The sequence below is a fragment of the Marmota flaviventris genome, chromosome 4 (assembly GCF_047511675.1).
Source record: "Marmota flaviventris isolate mMarFla1 chromosome 4, mMarFla1.hap1, whole genome shotgun sequence".
Taxonomy (NCBI): domain Eukaryota; kingdom Metazoa; phylum Chordata; class Mammalia; order Rodentia; family Sciuridae; genus Marmota; species Marmota flaviventris.
Window position 1 is genome coordinate 156350229 of NC_092501.1, and position 14519 is coordinate 156364747.

A 14519-nucleotide genomic window follows, 5' to 3' on the forward strand; every position below is an offset into this window, starting at 1 on the left:
CAGGACTTTGTGCAGAGTGGTGCTGGCGAGAGTCACCGGATGGGTCTGTAACGGCAGAGCATGTGCCTCAGGCTTGGGGACACGGACCTCCCAGTGCAGAGCCCCCGCCCCCCCACCACGTCTTCGCATTGCCATTCAGAGGGAAAGTAATTACCTGACCCCAACATTTAAATGTTAAATCTTTAGTCTTAGTCTTGCCTTCCGCTCACTGTTTTGAACTGGGGTCGGGGGAGGGAGTAACTAGGAGAGCGACCAAAATAGAAAGTCAATCACTTTCGGATTCGTAACTTGGTACCTGCAAGCTTGCGCAGTGGGACCCGGCAGCTTTAAGCTGTTTTGAGTCGGTGATTTTTGTCGTTGTTGTTGGTTTGTTTAAATTCCAGTAATAATTTGGCAGCACACCTCCTTCCAAATCAATAAGGATTGCCAACGACACAAAGTGATCTGTAGGGAGGAACCGAGATCCTCCCTGGCGCCTTTTTGTGGAGCCTGTTTGCTGCGATCAAACCGTTCAGCCCGCAGAACATTTAGTTTGAAAAAGTCTTTCGGGACTTTGTGACTGTGTCCTTCCTTTTTAGATTTTTTTTCCCCTTTTCTTTCTTTGTTTTCCCATTATAAATGATCGACTGGATTTTACTTTCGCTCCTTCCGACGGGAAGGGCACGGCGAGCCTGGGACCCGCGCTCCGCGTGGGAAGGAGGTGCGCTGGTGCGTCCGCGGCGCGCAGTGCGCGGGTCGCGGCCCCATCCGCGAGCCGCCTGCGCGTCCTGGAGGCCTGCGGTCATCGGCTGGCGCGGCCCTCGGGGTGGGCTGCGGGGACCCGTGGAAGCCAGTGGGGCCTCCCCCAGAGAGGCTGCGGTCCCTTGCCGGCCGGCGAGATGCTCGCGTGGAGCTGCGCTCGGGACTCGCGGCCAACGGGGCGTCCGGCCCTGCAGGGCCACAGTGGGGAGCCCGGCGGCCCAGCGGCCAGGCCTTCGGCCCCGCTCACTCACCCGCCCGCCCGCCGCGGGCCGCCCGGAGCCTGCGAGCTTGTCGCGCAGCCCCGCTGTAATGGTGGCAGATCAAAGGCTGCCCCGTGTCCCCGCGGAGCCAGGGACAATCCCGCGCCTTTGTGCGCTGTTGCTAGGAGCCGGAGAAACTAAGAGAAAGTGTCAGGAGCATGTTAATCAGACTCGTTACAGTGTAACAATAACGTCTCTCTCGGGTCTCCCAGGCCCCGCGCACCCCAGCGCACCCCGCTCACAGGCCGGACACCTGCGTGGGGCCCTCGCGCCCGCCCTGAGCACCGACCGCCCCTGTGTCCCTCCAGCCCCGAAATCGACCCTGGACCAAGCGCAATGACGAGGTCCGAGAGACCGTGCAAGTGCCAGGAACATCTCCCGGTGGTGGTCCCCGCGATCCAGGCGCGGTTAACCTGGACTGCTGGAAGCTGGCAAGGTGGCCCGAGGGAGGTGCGGGAAGGTAGAGTCCCATGGCTTCGCTTCTCACTCGCGGAGCTGGATTGCTCACGTTACTCAGATACAATGTTTGAATCAAGAGAAAAAGGAGCCTTGCATTTCAGAGAACTTTTGGCTTAAGCGTTTCCCTGCCTATGTCTATTTGTCTTGCACATCCATGGAGGATACCATCAATGACCATCCCCAGTTTAGGAAAGAAAAAAGAAAAACTTTGTCAAGATCTGTCAGCAAATCAAGATTTCTCTGAACTTTTCCCAAGGAATCACTTCATTGGCTCTTTTAGTCATTCCACAAACACCTGTTGAGTAGACTGGGTATCACACAGTTCCCTGAATATCATAGGATTTGCCCCAGATGAACTTTTCTTTTAAAATTAAAAAATGGCTTTGCTGGCCAGGTGCCTGGAGCTTGGAACAGGACTGCAATCTCAGCTACTCAGGAGGCTGAGGCAGGAGGATCACAAGTTTGAGGCCAACCTGGACAATTTAGCAAGACCCTGTCTCAAAATGGGGGAGGGGAAGGATGGACTGAGGATGTAGCTCAGTGGTAAAGGGCCCTTGGGTTCAATCCCCATGCCATAAATAAATAAATGCCTTTGTGGAAGTGAAGGGAGGGGCAAGGCTGTAAAATAAAGTCCAGTGTTAAAACAAAAATGCCATGGGCTACAATCGTGGCAATAACAATAGGTGTGAATTAAGAATTTTAAATGTTTGGAAAACTGTAAGTCATATGCTTTGCAACCAGTCTGGTTTTCTCCCCTTTCATCTCCTTGTCCCCTCCTTTTCGCCAGCCTGAGGTCTGACAGCATCTCAGAGTTACTGCAGGAACCCACTCAGTCTTGGCCCTCCCCCCCCCTTCCCCTGCTGAACCATACAACAGGAATTAGAAAGTGTGCTCAGGCTCAGGGCAGAGGGCGGCCAGGGAGAGGTGATTTTCTCCTACATGACTTCTGTTCACGCAGCAGGAATGTTACTAAGGAGCCAGACTTCCAGAGTAGATCTGCTGTACCCTAAGTCAAAGATAAAGCTTGCAGTTCCTAGAAGGGGTAGAACCCACCTCTTAGATCACCTGCGCTTACCTGCTGACCCAGGAAGGCCCCTCTAACTGTAGAAGGCTTCTCCATTGATCACCATCGATTCTCATGCACTGCTGTGTGCAAAATGTAATCATACAGAAAACTGGACATATTCCCAGAGGCTAGAGTCCTGGGCCTGGAAAGAACTTTAGAGATTCCTTTCATTACATAAATAAGAGAGCTAATCAACTGAAAACTCCATCTTATGAAAGGCAAGGGGGAACCAAACAATGGCTATGTCACAATAGCTAAAATATCTGCTACGAGGGGGAACTCAGGAAAAAGAAGATAGATTTTTTTTTTCTTGGTCTACATAATGCCAAATAGCTGGCTTGGCTGTTTGATTTTGTTTTATTTTTAGACAATGAATCAAATTGCCTTAGTTATTCAGACACACTAATAGAATCAAGAGAAAAAGGAACATTCAGTTTCAGATAGCTTCGTGTGGATGGTTTCTTCAGAGGAAGGCACACTCTAGGCATCTGGCTTAATATCTAAACAGGAGGAAGGCAGGAGGAATCTTCTGAGTTCCAGAAAGGGAAGAACACAAAAACCAACATGAATTTCTGGCTTAGATTTTCTGGGAGAATTATGCTAATAATCTTGACTACCAGATGAGGACAGGCGCACATCCATTTTCCACACTGGGTTTTCAGGAGCTGTAATTCCTGCAGTAGCTTCCATGGAAGCTCTGTGAGGCTTCTCCCAGGCTGGCCTGCAGGAGCTCCAGCGCTGTGACAGCATTGGCAACCTCAAAGGGTGTCACCATGTAGCTGGGCTGTGTTGTCTGCTGCTATAACCACACAGATATTTTGCAAAGCCCTTGCACAAGCTGCAAGCCTGTGGGCAGACAGTGTCACACCCTGAGACTCCTAACCAGTAAGACACACTGTGTTCTGTGAGGTTTCCCCAGAACCCCAGAGACACCTTGCTGGGCTTTCCTCAGTCCTCCCAAGCCCAGGGCTGAATGTCGTTGTAGTACTTGTTTAGATATGTGTGCCGCCCCAGACAGTGCAGATTTCCTGAATATTGGACATTGTCATGGATTCTGATCCCTCTCCTTCTCTCACTTCTCACCCCCAACACAGATTGCTGAAAGTGTGTTCATTAAAGTCAGGAACTCTTTCCCCACCACACTTGATCCTGTCTCTCCAACTAACAGGTTATGTTACATTTGGACAAGCCATTTATTCTCTCTGGTCATCAGTTTCTTCAACTATACAAATAATAATCCCTAATTCCAAGAGTTGCCATGAAGATGTAGTACTCCTGGAGATGGTACCACCCAGATGGCCCTCCAAGGATCCCCACTTGCCCGGCTGGGGAGATGGAGTGGGCAGGCAGCAGTCCACAGCTCCTACAGCATCTGTCTCAGCTGTCTTGCCTGAGGCCAATCCCTTCCCTGGATGGCCTGCATCAGGGATGAACAGGAATGATGAGGTAGGGACGTAAAGACCCAGCTGTTTGGTCCAGATGTGGGACACACTAACAATTGTATATGTTCCAGAGCTCCCAGTAAGGTTGACCAAGACTGGTGGGTCTGTTCCTTCACCCCAATCCTGATTCCTTCTCCTTCCTTTCCTGGGCATTGATCTTTAATATCTCTCACCCTAATGTCTATGCATCTGCTCCTGTAAAGCCTATACTATAAAATAATTAAATGAACCATTGTATTTTAAAGCACTTAATTACAGTGGCACACACCTGTAATTTCAGCTACTTAGGAAGTTGAGGCAGGAGGATTACAAGTTCAAGGCTAGTCTGGGGCAAATGATCAAGACCCTATTTCAAATTAAATATTAAAAAAGAGTTAGGGGTATAGCTCAGTGACATAGCCCTTGCCTATATCAATGTTGGCTATATCAATCCCCAACACCTCAAAAAAAGTTAAAATGGTAAATTTTATGTGTATTTTACCACAGTTTTTAAAAGAAGAATGAATGTGAACTAAAGATAAAATGAAACTAATAAATAATTGTAGTATTTTTTTAAAGCACCTAGCATCCTTCTTGGCACATAACAGGCACTCTACACAGAGGCCAGATTACTTCCATACAGATCCTGACCTCACAATGCAGCAGAGGATGGGAATCCCACAGCAGCAAAGCTGCCTGAAAGAGCATTTCTATGAAGTGAACTCCCTGTCCTCATTTAAGTGAAAGGTCTGTTGTTCAGAAAAACATGTTGGTGGGGTGAATGCCCTGGATACAGACACACTCGGCAGCCACAAGCATTCCAGAAGAGTTTTGTGACTCTGTTGTTGGTGTGAAGAATGTCCTGGGGGTGGGGAGGGGCTGGGTTGTGGCTCAGTGATAAAGCACTCACCTAGCATGTGCGAGGCACTGGGTTCGATCCTCACACCACATAAAAATAAATAAATAAATAAATATAAAGGTATTGTATACAACTATATATAGATAGATAGATAGATAGATAGATAGATATAGATATAGGTAGATAGATAGTTTGGTTTATAGTTTAGAAATCTAGCTTTCTAATCATGTGATAGATAGATAGATATAGATATAGGTAGATAGATAGTTTGGTTTATAGTTTAGAAATCTAGCTTTCTAATCATGTGATAGATAGATAGATATAGATATAGGTAGATAGATAGTTTGGTTTATAGTTTAGAAATCTAGCTTTCTAATCATAAAAATAAATAAATAAATAAATAAATATAAAGGTATTGTATACAACTATATATAGATAGATAGATAGATATAGATATAGGTAGATAGATAGTTTGGTTTATAGTTTAGAAATCTAGCTTTCTAATCATGTGAGCTGCCTGCAGGACATTGGGCAATCCTTCATTTACTGTGAACTTGGCACGAGGTATTTATTTACTGGAGAGACCCTGAGTGCAGATGACAGCTAATATATATAATATTTTATATAATATATATATTATATATTATAAATATATATTTTTATATATATAATATATTTATATATATAAAATCTCCTGGCCCTAGCTAGGCATGCAGCTCTGTGGCAAACACTTGCCTTCCATGTTTGAAACCCCGGATTTAATCCCCAACATCTCACACACACACACCACAAAGAAATCTAGCCTCATCGCTAGACTATGGAAATGTCTCTGTGCTGCAGATGTTTTGACTATAAACTCTTTTATAAAGTCCTTGATTTTGTAGACAACAAAGCCCAGGGGGGATTATGCAGTACCAACTCCTAGCTGGAGGGGGCACTGTGCACACAGAAAAATACACGACTAGGGCACTCTGGGAGTTGTGCAACTACTGACCCCATTAGGGGACTTGCCCAAGGTCATGCTGCTAACCAAACCAAGTCTACAACTCAGGTTTCCAGATTTCCTCCATTAAGCCACACCTCATCCCAGGACTCCTCAGATTCATGGTCCCACAGTAATATCCCCACTTTGATTCTGTGGAGAGAGGAAGCTCCGAGTGAGCTTTAAGAAAGAATGAGGCGAACAGTGGAGCCTCCTTCAGCACTGCCTCCCTCAGGGACAGGGTCTGTGCCCAGCAGAGAAAGCTGAGCTTTCATTCCCAGGTGAATACAGACCCTAGCAAATTTTGCAGGATTTTCCACAGAGGCTGGTTGGAATGACTGGAGAATGTCTTGGGTTGGCTAAGAAAGAAGTCCCAGGAGAGGGATAAAGAGGCAGGACACAGACAGACGTCAAGGACAGTAGAAAGGCCACAGCAGCCTCTTGTCTCGCCCGCCGGCTCTCAGGGCCATCTGTGCTCTGCTCTCGGGCTGCTTCCTCTTCCTTTAACCCTCAATTTTACCTTCTCTTCCCTCCCCCTTCCCAATTTCAGAAGCAAAAATAACCAATGGAGGAAAGAAAAAAACAAAATTAGGGGGGGAAAATCCCCTAAGTCTGTGCCCATGTTTTGGAGGGAAATCTAGCTTTCTAATCATGGAGCTGCCTGCGGGACGTTGGGCAATCCTTCATTTACTGTGAACTTGGCACGGGGTGTTTATTATGCCCATTTTACTGGAGAGACCCTGAGTGCAGACGACAGCTAATGTTGTACTTTGGGAATCAAAGTAGAAATGTCAATGAGGCTGCTAATTATTTAGTAAATTAAATATTGCTGCCAGCGTGCTCTTCTAATGCCCTACGTCTGATCATGCTGTCTTAATGCAAAGCCAACATTCAGATTCTAGTTAGGCAATCAACAAGATGGCAAATTCGTTATTGGTTCTTTCCGTTTTAGTAGAAGATATTTGAGTATGCGGCTTGAGACTCTTGTGGGAGTCTGGAGTGATACTTATGAAGGTAAAGTTTAACTTGAGTTTGCAGACATAAATTTATAAAATAGCAAATTTATATATTTGTTATCACATTATTTATAACTTACAAAATATAAATTTTATATATTAATGTCATTGCATTATTTATGATATAACACATAAAATTAGATTTCTATTTTTTTTCTTATGCCTTTTGGGGCATGTTACTAGAAATGCAACAACAAATAATTATAAAAACCATTATTTTCAGACTATGATAAGCATTCCATTTTCGGAGGTGACTCCCAAAAGATTCTTGTTATAACTTTGCCTTATGAAAACCTTGTTTAAAAAGGATGCATCTTTGTATCAGCTAGGGAACTTGAAGTTGTGGAATATATTTATGAACATATTTAAAGTAAATATTTTCAAAATAAATAGCAAGCGATTGGTCATGAATTTGCATGCACCGCCTCTGAAAAGCAGCACATTTTGAAGAGGTCTGTTGAAACCCTCCACTGGCCTTTCCCTTCATTCTTAAAAGGCATGTGGGTTCGATTAGCACTCAAAAAAGAGAGTGTTTTCATAGCCTCCGGTACAGCGTTTATAAAAATTGTGATGATTTCAGGGACTGCACCTTCATTTTTTGAATTTTCAAAACTTGTCCCTTTTTACTCTTTTATTTTCTTTCAACAAAACAAAGACCGAAAGACCCCTTTAAGAAATTTTATCCATTCTCACAGAGCCCCAGTTTGTTGACCTTCAGGCCACAGAGTAAAACCTTTCTTTTAAGTCAAGCATTCCCCATTGGGAAGCACTCCAGCTTTTTCTTTTTATGAGGAATTTTAACTGCTGGACTTAATTTAATTATTGTATTTTGTACTTACTCCCAGAAGCCCCAGGGCAGGAGCTTTGCTTTTTTCGAAACTTTCAAATAAATATCTTTAGAAATGCACATTTCTGATGGCAGTGTTATTTCTTTGACTTGTCTTCTGATCCAAATCCCAAACATGGGCCTTTCAATTTCCTGACTTCCACACGGGTGGGTTTCCACCTTCGCACCTCTTTGCCAGGCCAGCCTTGGGGAGGGGAGCAGGCAGGCTGGCAGGCATTGAGGTCCAGAGAGTAGCTGTCCAGGCTTCTTAACAGGAAAAGAAAAACCGTCTCCAACGTGGACCGGCATTTTATACACAAGCTGGATCTGGGGACATGGAGTTTAATGAGAAGATCTCCTAGGTAGACGTTGCAAGGAAATGAGGGGATGCTGTCCCCGTGACTGTGACTGCCTCTGCGGAGTTTCTATAAGGTGCCCCCCATCCACCGCCCCTCCCTCACCCCAAGGAGGCACATCGCAAACACACCGGGGGGCGGGGGGGAGTTGTCATCCCAAGCTAAAAGCCATGATTCAATATCTTTATTTCTCATCTATCTTTATGTATACCAATTCCTATCTGAGCCTTTTAATTTCAATCTTTTGAGGTTTTTTTCCACTACATCCAGACTCTCAAAGGTGAAAAATAAATCTGTGTTTTGTAACTGACTTAAAATTCACTTAGGAATATTGAAATGCACAAGATCTGCCTAAAATACTTTGTGGGGGTTAAGTCACTTATGAAGTGGATTAAGGACTTCTGTGACCTCTGACTTTAGGAAGAAGAGGATTCTAAACAGAATTATCTGCAAAGTGGATTGGATTTCCTTGTTTACTTTTATTTAAAATTTTAAATTTTAGAAATCACATCATGTTGGAGCCAAAGAAGGGCTTTCAAAGAGATCATCTGGGGCAATGGGCTGCACCCTGTCTGCGTTCTAGAATTGCCTGGTAGAGTGAGGAGGGCACCTGCAGACCCTACTACTGTGCTGGGGAGGCTCAAATCCTTGAGCCCAGGAATTCAGCACCAGCCTGCCCAACAACAACAAAAAGAATGATCTGGTGGGCTTTCCATAGCTGCCAATATCCAGGACCCACCCTAGATTAATTAAACCAGACTGGAGCACCACCCATCATTTCGCAGATTAAAGAGAGAAACAAGCAAAATTCAGAACCTTCAAAGATGGAATGTGGCTTTGCATTAGGAGTAGCATGATTGGGAACTCCCAGCTCTACAGAAGCTTAAGAAGCAAACTTCAAAAAGTTTCCATAATGATGTGTTGGGCCACACGAATTGATTCTACAAGTAAAAGAATTGAAGAATTTCTCCCTCGTGACCTAATTTCTCGTTTTATATACGTTCACATCCCTGGCTGATGGCAGAGGGGCTGGAAATGGTCATTGTCTTGAAAGGTCTCACAATCATTTTTCAAACTCAGGCACCCTTCTATGGGTGGCTGTGCTCCCATAAACTTCCTGAAAACTCTGGCCAACTGGTGATATAATTGAGCTTCGTGGTTACTATTCTGTGAATTTTTTTGGCTTGTGTGTATTTAAAATGTATATAGAAAAAGCAGTATTTGCCCCAGTGTCCACTAACGCTGTCAGATCACCTTTTTTGTTGTTGTTGTTTTTTTACTGGAGATTGAACCCAGGAATGCTTAACCACTGAGCCACATCCACAGCCCTTTTTATTTTTTATTTTGAGATAGGGTCTCACTGAATTGCTTCGGGCCTCAATGATAAATAGCTGAGGCTGGCCTTGAACTTGCAATCTTCCCGCTTTGGCCTCCGGATTACAGGTGTGTGCCACCACGCGGGGCTGTCAAGCCATTTGTGAACTGTTGAACTCTACACTGGCCTGTTTTGTTTGTTTTGATTTTTAAATGGAAGCAAAAGCCAGGTGTGATGGCACACACCTGTAGTCTCAGTGGCTCCGGAGGCTGAGGCAAGAGGAATACAAGTTCAAAGCCAGACTCAGCAATTTAGCAAAAGTCTATTTCAAATAAATAAATAATAAAAAGGGGACTGGGGATGTAGCTCAGCGGAAAGCACCCCTGGGTTAATTCCCCAGTACTGGGGGAAAAAAAGGCAGACACCATGCGGGGAGGGTGATCCACGTCCACAGTTCAGGGATCCTCTGGAAGGGTCTCGAGACAGCAAAAGGCCATGGGAAGAGCAGGCTGCTTCTTGAGACTCAGCAGACTTTGAGCCATCCTGGCAAACAGCATGCCCTTGCCCACCTCCCCAGCCCTTCCCCGCCAGGGCTGGCCTGCTTGTAGGCAAAGGGGGCTTCAGTTATTTTGACTGCAGGGCCTGGTCCTGGGCTGGCTGTTCTCTCAGGCCCTGAACCTCCCGGGAGAGGTCCAGGAAGCTTTGATCAAAATTATTTGCCTTGGGCTAAGAGACCTCGGGGTTGGCCACTCCTCGATCGCCCTAATAAGGCCGGGACCTAGGATCACAGATGAGAACCTCTTGTTCTTTTTCTTTTTTTTTAGCAAAGGGAATGCTGAGATGCAAGGACTCCAACTATAGGGTTACTACTAGGAGAGGGTAAGTGAAAACACAGTGGATCTGTGAAGAAGAATACCTTCGACCCTCTACTAGGAGCCTGGGATAAGGAGCAGGACTTCACTGTGTTTGTGGCTGGCTAGGAGGGCCACCCGGAGGCACCCAAGGCCCCTGGTTAGTCATTCCATTGGATGTGAAAACCGGTGGGCAGTTGAGCCTCCTTATTCTACTTTCCTCCAAGTTCGAATTCTCTTCATTATCTTTTAAAACATGCAAATTAGTCAAGGACCTAGCGACCAGCTCTGAGGCAAAAAAAAAATGCAGGGGAGGGGGAAGGGAGAGAAGACTTTCAAAAGTGTCTTAGAGAAAGATTCTCATGTAGCCATTAAAAAGAATGTTTGTAAAAAAGATTAGAAATATTTAAAGTTAATGAAATACTGAATTTGGCTGTTTGGTTATTTCCCTCATAGTCTGGGTTTTTTATACTTCCCTCTACCCTCCACATGGACACAGTGAACATACATCACTATGATAATTAAAAAATAAGATAAATACTAAAACAAGGAAATGCAAGTAGATGTGGCTTTGGAGTTTCCATCTTTCCTAAGATGGACATTGATAAGTTTTTGGTTTTGTTTTTGATACTGGGGATTGAACCGAGGGGTGCCACATTCCCAGTCCTTTTTATTTTTTCTTTTGAGACAGGGTCCCACTAAATTGCTGACGCTGGCCTTGAACTTGCAATCCTCCTGCTGGGATTACAGATGTGCACTACTCGACCAGCTAGCTGTAGATTGGTTTTGTTTGTTTGTTTGTTTTTGGAACTGAGGATGTACAGGGTCTCACTGAGTTGCTTAGCACTTGCTTTTGCTGAGGCTGGCTTTGAACTCACATTCTCCTGCCTTAGCCTCCTGAGCCGCTGGGATTACAGGCATGTGCCACTGCGCCTAGCTAGCTGTAAATTTTAAAATCAGAAAAATGGTCAAATGCAGTGACGCATGCCTGTATTCACGGCCACTTGGGAGGCTGAGGCAGGAGGATTGCAAGTTTGGAGGCAGCCTCAGCAAATTATCAAGGGTTCAATCGCCAGTACCAAATTTTAAAAAAAATTAAAAGCTAAATCGGAAAAAATGTTAACATTTCATCTCATTGTTGCTGTAAATAAGAATAAGTATCTGTGAGGAAAACAAGTCAAGCTTAAAGTCAGAATTTGAGGGATACCTAAAGACACCAGAACTTTTTCCCCGCATTATTATTACAGGAGTCATCAGAAGGCGGACTGGAGAAAATTGAAGACAAGCATATAAGGGTTTTCACCATAAAATTAATTCATCATTATTTGAGTGAGACCCTCCAAGGATCCTCGCTCAGGAGACGAGGGGGCGGGGCTACAGTCCTCTTGGAAGTGACTTGACAAGCGTCAGCAGAAACGTCATTCTCTTCATATCTGCATCTGGGGATGTATCCTAAGGAAATGCTGTGATTCTAGATAGAGAGAAAGGCTCATTCACACTCACGACCTTATTCACAATTGTACAGAGGAAGGGGCGTTGACTTGATGGAATATTAGGTAGCTACGAAAGGCGTTCTCCCGGAGATGAGAAGAAAATGCTGCAAATACTAAGTTTAGCCAGGCACGGTGGCGCAGGCCTATGGTGGCTCCGGAGGCTGAGGCAGGAGGATCCTAAGTTCAAAGCCAGCCTCAGCAACTTAGGAAGGCCCTGTACAATTCAGTGAGTCAGGGTCTCACTAAAAAATAAAAAATTAAAATTAAATAATAAAATTAAAAATAAAAAAGGCTGGGGAAGTGGCTCTGTCATTAAGCTCCCTTGGGGTCAATACCTGAGGGGAGGGAGAGACAGGAAAGACAAAAGAAAGCAGGGGCTGGGGACACAGCTCAGTTGGTAGAACCCATGCACAAGACCCTGGGTTAGATCCCCAGCACCACCTCCAAAACAAAAAACCCACAGATCTAAGCTGCATATGCAGAGTCTAGGGCTCCTGCCTGGCTCTATACTTCATAGGTGTGTGACCTGAACTTGGCAGTGGTGTCCCTGGGCCCAGTTTTCCGACTGAAATGACTTAACACATGCAAAGAACAGTGCCTGTCCCATATTGCGCCCTTGACAAATGTAAGCTGCTGTTATTCTTGCAGTGTGATTATGACCAGGTTTAAAAGAAAACTGTTGCAATGATTGTGTTTGGATGATGGCACTGCTGGGGATTTTTAATTTTTTCTTCTTTTTACCTTTTCGTTGTCCAAATTTTTCATTAAATATGTCAATTTATTCAAAAACTAAGTTGGAGCTCATCACAAATAAAGGTCTATTGAAACATTGCTTTTGTTTACGGTGGAATATGCCTAAAAGACCCTGAGTACAGAGAGCCCCAGAGGAGATCTGGAACGCACAGCTGCCGGGACCCTGGGCATGCGGGCCCCTTCTGCCTCCACTGGAGGGTCACCTCGCCCAGGGAAAGATGGTGCAGCTGTGCTACTCATAGTGGCCTCACTGGCCAGTGTCCCCTCTCTTACCCCCACCCCCCCTCCCTGCAGCTTCTTGGAAAGAGCTTCTTCGCCTTTCTCTACACAGATGTGACTCATGAATGTCCTCAGTAGTGACAGGGAACTAGGAAAGCAGCGGGGGTGTTCTAGAGGTGCAGGCTGGCAGTATCTCAGCAGTGGGGAGGCCAATCCTGAGAAGCTTGCCTGAGCCCGGCTCTCCCTGGGCCCTCCTCCCATCCCAGGATCCGCTCTGTTTACACACCTGCACCCAGGGCCTGCGGTTCTCTGTCGTGTGGGGGTGGCTCCCTGACCATTTGTGGGACCTTCCTGCTTCCAGGCAGCCTGCTACAGGCAAGCCTTCAAAGCGGTTCAGAAGCCCAGTGTGCACTGTCATCACTTAACACTGGTAGGCGGCCACAGGACCAGCGGGAATGAAGCAGCCCCGCCCCACAGGGAGGGAGCCCAGCGCTTCCCAACCAGCTCGCCACCAAAAGGTCTTTCCCTAACTTTAACCATTAGCTGTGACCCCAGGGTGACCAAGCCCCCCCCCCCCCCCCCGCAAAGTAAAACAGGAATGAAACGACGTCACAATTGGACTTCATCACACAGCACTGTGGGAAGGGTACTGAGTGGTTGTGACCTCAAGTAATCTAGCATCATTTTTTGGTAGAACGGACAGATGTGTCCATGTGAAGACAGATCAGCCGTATTTTTCTGTAGCATATCTTTGTGTAGTTGGAATTAAGCCACAGAGGCTGAAAGTTGATCGGCTCTTCATCGCTGGCCTCTAGCCTGGTGCCTGCTTCCTCGTGAATTTCCATCCACTGAGTGAGTTGATAAATGGGAATGTTCTCTGTACTGTTAGGTGCTGGGAATACAGAACTCCACAAGGCAGAGTCTGGCTCCTAGATTCCCACACCAGTGGTGGAGCCAGACTCAGAGTAAGAAGTATTGAAAATACAATGTGATTTTCCTAAATCCATAACACTAGTCATCAGTATTTATGGTTAAGCTCCTCCTATATACCAGGAGTTTATAACCCTCCCTTCAAAAGTTCACTGTCTAGTCTGGAAACAACTGTGAAGTAAAGTTAGCAATACCACATAAAAAGCAAAACAGAAATAAGTGCATGGCGACACATCGCCCCCCCCCCAGTGCCCCCGCCCCCCAGCCCTGGGGATTGAACCCAGGTTCTCATGCATGCTAGGGAAGCATTTTACCACTGAGCTACACCACCTGCCTAGTGCAGTATAATTTAACCACACAGATACTGCCATCAAGCCGTTATTTAACCTTTCTGGGCTTCAATTGTCCCATTTGCAAAATGAGGTCAAAGGATGGTACAGACCTATCTCATAGGTTGTTAAGAGAAATCAATGAGTTAATATCTGTTTGTAAAACACTCAGGTTGGTGTCTGGTAAGGACTGAGTAACAGATATAAATACACGTGAAATAAATAAATCTCATGGAAGAACCCACTTGGCTTCCCCTTGGTACCTGCCTCACAATTTTCTGATAGGACTCTTTTTTTTTTTTTGGTCCTGGGGATTGAACTGAGGGGCACTGAGCCACATCCCCAGCACCACTATTTTGTATTTTGTTTAGAGACAGGGTCTCACTGAGTTGCTTATCACCTCGCTTCTGAACTTTCAATCCTCCTGCCCAAGCCGCTGGGATTTGGGGCGCTGATAGGACTCTTGACCAGATACAGCTCCAGGCCTCTGGTCAATAAGGGAAGGAAGAGTTCAATTTCTGTCTGTGGAAAAAAATGAGTATTTGGCAGAATGGAAAAAAAAAAAAATCTCAAAGCCCAGAAATGAGAAATGTCTAAACCAAGGATTGCAAATACATTCTAAATGCATGCCACTCCCTTCTCC

The 14519-nt window shown here is 45.5% G+C and overlaps 1 protein-coding gene across 2 annotated transcripts in view; it reads left to right on the top strand.

Moving 5' to 3' along the window:
• Clybl (citramalyl-CoA lyase) overlaps positions 1–12477 on the top strand; it is a 240134-nt gene extending 227657 nt beyond the window's left edge. Inside the window, exons 9-10 of one of the 2 annotated variants that reach the window (XR_011707426.1) lie at positions 10126–10180; positions 11400–12477. The gene's annotated coding sequence lies outside the window, so the exon portion shown is untranslated. Of the gene's footprint in view, positions 1–10125 lie in introns of both variants that reach the window. The other variant, XM_071611618.1, reaches the window with a different exon arrangement.
• Positions 12478–14519: the final 2042 nt, after the last annotated feature.